Raw genomic sequence first — 6,000 nt, 5'->3', positions numbered from 1 at the left:
CATGGTATACTCATTGTTACACAGATGAATTTTCAGTGGAATATGTTATGGCTGACTGATTTTTTGATTATTCTAGAAAAGTTTATTTTCTTGATCAGCATAATTTTGCTTCTGTAATCGAATGCAAAACAAGTGTGCTTTGATTTTTATTTTTTTTTAATAGAAACGAAACTGTAAAAGAGAAAAATCGGCCTAGGGGATTTGTAAGCTGTTCAACTTTCCATACGGACATTCACTTTAGAACTAGGTTGAAAATGTATATAGCTGAAACAGCTAGAGACTGCCTTATTCCGTATTTTTCTTTAATTATACTCTTAGATATTTGTCGTTATGGAATGGAATTGTTTTGGCAAGGTCCAACAAAAGTTTTTTAAAACTCACGTAACCGTTTGTTTTATAAGTATTACTATACTTTAAAAACGAGTATGGTTTAGCAAAATCTCAATTTCTAGTATTGAGAAATAGTGGTTAAAAAAAATAATGACAAAAAAGTCACATTCTTTCACATGTTATTGCAGCAGTCATCTCAAGGGTTAATATGAACCTGAGACACTTAGAAAAATAAAACCAGAGCTGCTATTACAAACTGGGACAGATGTAGGAGGCCAGGTTTCCTGTGGCCCATTTTCCAGTTTCCTGGCTGCAACCTGCAGAAATAAAGGAAGGCGAATGCTAACGTGAATGAGAAGCTAACAATGCCCCACGTCATGCTGCCCAGAGAAACGTGCTGTTGGCCAGAATTAGGATACAAAAGCAGTAAATGGAAATACAAAATATATACACACGTTTTCCAGAGTAGTCGAAAAGTTAAAAAAAGGCATCTGTTACAGAGAATTGCTGTGTGCTTGCAAAAGCACATACTTGCCTGTAAGGGAAATGTAAGTGGAGGTGTGTGCCTGCCGTGGTGGGGCATATGAAAAGGAGATGAGTCTTTTGCAGCTGCTTTGGCACCAGAAGGAATCAGCAGTTTCTTCATACACTAAAGGAAATTAATTTCCCTGCCCTGACTCTGCCTCTTAATCCTTTTCATGTACATATCTGATCACCATCTCTCTGTGACTACATGTAGTGCATAATGCTGGCTAACACCTTTTATGTCTTCCTGATTTAATTGATCTCCAGCTGATTTTTTTCAGCCTCTGGGCTCCCGAGCCAGTCTGTCCCACTCAGCTATCCCTCCTCTGCCCCAAGTCCCACGACCTGCTTTATAGTTCAGAGTCCCAGATGTTCCTCTGCAGACCCTTCAAAGCAACAAGGGGCTGGTTTTGATCCTAATGCCTGGAGGGATTCCTGGTTTTAGCCTTCAGAACTTGTTGGTTGTCTAGGATCAACAGTCTATCTCTTTATTTTAGAAAGGCTTTGGTGGGGCTAACACAGAACTGGGGAGAAAGAATCTGAGTAGGAAACCTGAAGCATGTGAGAGAAGGGAGGATAAGAACACAGCTGTAACATAGCTGTATGGGAGCTGAGGACCTCTGCAGAGGTCTTGAATGCTACAGAGCTGCTTTCCAGTTTTCTGCCTTCTAGCTTTTCATATGCAAGAGTGCTACAAGACTTAATGCTCCAAAGAGTGTCCTACTTATCTCACAGTTCATGTTGTAAATCTTTCTAATACTGAGCTTTTTATTTAGCTGGCTTTGTCTCTGAGCCTCCTGGTTTTCTACTGCTTGGATTTAAAATGGCTTGCTTATTTGTTTTATTTTGCGTAGCAGGTTAATGACATTTTTTGGTTTTTTGGACCTTAGTGCCACTTTACTGACATTTTGTCATATGGAACTTTGTATGTCTTGTCTTGTTAAAAATAAATGGTAATGCAGCTTATCAGCATGTGTATTCATACATCTTAACCATTTCTAGTGTAACTTGCATACTGTTTGCATAATGCTTGCTCATGCTGGTAGAAGTCAGTCTTCGTACACTAAGGGGAGAGCCAGTGTTTGGCATTTGGGCACCCCCTTTACAGGAAAATCATCTCTTAGATGGGATGCTTTGCCCTGTGGATGTCTCTGTCCTTTTCTGTTATTCTCTTCAGGGAGAGCTTGTGGTGTTGACTTTGCTGCCGCTCCAAGTTTAGGCATTTCCGTTAGTCCTTAATTTGGTTGAAATGAATAGGGGCACTATTATCAGCACAGATATTCTGAGTTGTCTCCTTCCCACATCAGTCCTGAAATTAGAATTTGATCACTTTGTGTCACACTGCTCATGCAGTTGGTAGGCTTTCTGTGGGGGGGTGCACATCTGAAAGAATGTACATTGGTAATGGAGAGGGTGTTAAGTGTGGTTACCTGTCACAGCTGCCTGAGAAATGGACTTTGAGGGTCCTGAAATATCCCTTTGCTGTCTAACACAGCATTTCCAGATATAATTCCTTCTAGCTATGCCAGTGATTAGTTGCATCAGCGGTAGTGGAACTGATCACAAAGTAAAATTACTAGGCTATTTAGGTCGGGTCAACCTAGCAAATTTTGTTTCATGGCTTAGAAAATGTCTTTTGACTGTCCAATGCATTGTATAAATATTTAAAAAATGGTAAGATGGCAAAACCACATGTGTTAAAGTTAACGGATGAAAAAAATAATTGACTCTTTTGTCTGTATGAATCTTGATTAGGCTTTCCTTGACATAGAATATATGTTTCTTACATAGATTGCCTGTCTCATTCTGTACTGTAGATGGATGTCAGTATCTAAATAAGTGATTTTTTAAAAACTATTTTTCTTCTAATCCATGTAATTCAGTATGTGGTTCCATGTATTATTTATTGCCCAGCGTTCAAATCCTGTGCTGAGCACAGAAGTAACAGGAATGTTTATTATTACTATTTAATATTAATAAAGAGTTGAATGAAATGTGAAATACGTGCCCTGTAGGAAGTGACCACATCCTAACTCCCGTTTCTGTCAAATTAAGGCAAGACACTGAGTTCCCTTTGGGTCAGTAAAAATTCAAAAGAATTAGAAAATACCTAAGTGAAATACAATGTTTTCTGAAGATTTCTGACTGCTCACAATTATGATTTATAATAATTTTTAATACAGGTTGCACATTTTTTATTAAGTTACATGTCTTTTAATTCATCTGTCATGTGATTCTTTTGCTCCATCACTCAAATCAAGCACAAGTTAAGGCTTAGTACACTGTGTGGCCACATTATCCTCCCAAGAGGATAGTTAGTAGTTTGTGGAACCCCAAATTGGTGCCCACAGAGAAAGGCAGGTTAATACTTCTGTTGCCCTGATTGGAAATGAAATGTTTTGCATCAGTTTAAAAATCCTGTCAATGCAAGATCTTAGATTTTTACTGTTTCCCTGCAAACCACATTTTGGAGAATGGAAATGAGATGCAAAGTTTAACACCAGTTTACTGAATTCAAGGTGTTTAAGATTTTACACCACCATGTATGCTGAACACAAAGCTTCAGTTAGTTACAACTGTAAATATTCAGTGCAACTCAGACTGAACGCCTCAAGTTGGGCGCTTACAAGAAAAGGACCATACAATTAACGATCAGCTGAAAATGTAATTGGTATGATTTGTCTCATGTAGGAATCATGTACATACAGTTGCTATACAAGCAATATGGGAAGCTTTATGCAGGAAGTCGGTGGCAGACAGAGGGGATGGAGTACAATGCAGCATTGAGCTGTTTTAATCTCGTTTCTGTACGGGCAGACTTGGGTCATATCCAGCAGAAGATTTATGCACGTACCAATTAAGCACATCAGTGCTGAATTTTGAGGTTCACAGGTCCTTTATATAGCCTATTCAGAGCTATGCACTTGGAGAGTTGATGGTAAGGCAAGCACGGTACCAAGGAGCAACCTAAATCTAGTCCCATCACAGCCATCTGCTCTGGATCCAGCACCTGAAGCGCCCCCGGAGATTACATCTGTATCTCAGCTGGTTGAAGGACTGATTGCCGAAAAGTGAACCACTTCGAAAAAGGTGGCAATAACTCTTGATATAATAACCTGATGGAGGTCGCCTCTCCTTGGTCACCGGGGCAGATGGTGTGGAGTGGATTCTCCTGTAGGATGTTCTCACCCAGGCTTGCACTGTTCAGGCATTTTAGATTATGCCTATGGCTGAGTGAGGCCCACACTCAGTAGATAAAATGGAACCCAAAACTACATTTTACAAATGATAAGCATCAGAAAACAGGTTCATAATGGGAAATGTAGTGCATCCTTAGCTGTAGGTTACCCTGTGAGTGTTCTTGGGCAGAGGTGAATGAGGATGGAGGAGACTGTGGCAAAATGCACTTCACTGTGAGTTCAGTTCCGTCTGAACTCTGAAGGTGCATGATCGGTGATGGTCTGAAGGAAGATGTAATTTAAGGTCTGAATGAGAGAATTGTGTATCTGAGCTATGGTACCATTTTGGCTGATGGCATGGTGGTGGAATTTGTATTGGTGCTTCTGTAACTCCCTTCCATCCTTAATTTCCTCAGCCTAAGTTCTACCAACAGGTGTTTCTAGCATGGGACACCTGTACATGTTTTAATGGAATTTTGAAGAAAGCTGTTTATGAGTTTAATTTTCCAGAGCATAAAAAGTTACGTTCGTGACTTCTTGTTTGGAAGAGTTGTAGGATACAAGCTGAAATTATGCAAAGTATAACTGTATAGTAAGTGATGTACAGAAACTAAGATAATTTTAAAGCAATATGGCTATATATGACTACACATGTATAGTGAAATAACTTGCAAAATGTATAAATATTAATGAAAAAGTATGTATATATGATGTCAGGTTAATAGGGATACTTTAGCTATGCAGTTATAGATAAATAATTTGTAAATTATGTTAGTACTTGCACAGATGGTGTAGTTTAAAGGAACTTTTAAAGCCTGTAAAGTGAATATATAACTTTCAGGGATATTTAATTCTAGATATACGTTTTTTCTTGCCTTACACTGTGTGGAAAAGGATTTGTATAAAGTGATAAAAAATGCAGTGAAGCAAATGCAGTCTTGAAGTGGTAAATCTTCGCCAGCCGTCTGCTCTGCTGTTCCATGTGGTAGATAGTTAGAAATCTTGTGCCCTCTTGTGGTCAGGACACCGAGGGAAACGTCGGGCAGTAAACCTGGCATACGCTGGTCGTGTAATCTATTAGGATACAAACAGTAACATATTAAGAAACAAAATGAGCAAGGGAGTTAAAAATCATCAGCTTGTTCAGATAAAAATATCCATTGTTACATGTACAAAGATAAGTCAGGTTAGCCCCGTTAGCACCATAGTCAGTTAATCCAGTAATACCTGCACCTTAAAATCTGCGTTCATTAGACATAACATGTCCAAATTAAGTATCAGAAGAGGCCAAGAAAGAATTGATACGGTGTTAACATGCTAAGGCTGGCAATGTTGTTGAAAGTGGGAGAGTATCTCATTTTGTAGTTCTGTAGTTTAAAAGGTCAATTTTAGCTACATCTTCATTTCAATAATAAATTGTCTTCTGTGGTAATACTCCTGAGTTTTAAGTTGTGTATATGCCTGTGCTGAGTTGGAATACAGTCATTCTTAAGTTTATCCTTCTGTTTCAGTGCCTGAAAAAAAGATTTATTCTACAGAGGGCTCCATAGCACAGGCAGTTAGCAAAGGAAAAAAAACTCAGACAACCTTTAGCAGAGAAAAAATATTCAAACAACCTTAGAAATGAGATGCAGGCACTGTTAAAAATATTCCTAGTTCTCAGTCGTACATATGATAATGAAAGGAAAGATCCCTGTTAGAGAAAGGCTCAGGGTAAACATCACTTTACTGTGCTGAAGTGTACTGAACTTTCACCATCTCTGCACAATAGTGTCTTTTGAGCTGTTTGAATCGACAAACAGAAGCAGCAAGAGGCATTTCAGGCCCTGGAAGAAGCAAAATGGACAAAGGCTGTGTGACACAGGGAAGGCAGATGTGTGTGATGTGGGGGGGAAAGAGTGTGTTTGCTGATCATCTAACCAAAGGCAACTGATCGGGTCTTCCCTTTTCCTCCACTTCTTCACAG

This window comes from Leptosomus discolor, chromosome 1 (assembly GCF_034619465.1).
Source record: "Leptosomus discolor isolate bLepDis1 chromosome 1, bLepDis1.hap2, whole genome shotgun sequence".
Taxonomy (NCBI): Eukaryota; Metazoa; Chordata; class Aves; order Leptosomiformes; family Leptosomidae; genus Leptosomus; species Leptosomus discolor.
The sequence above is the reverse complement of the archived record's forward strand: the minus strand, read 5'-3'. Positions refer to the sequence as shown.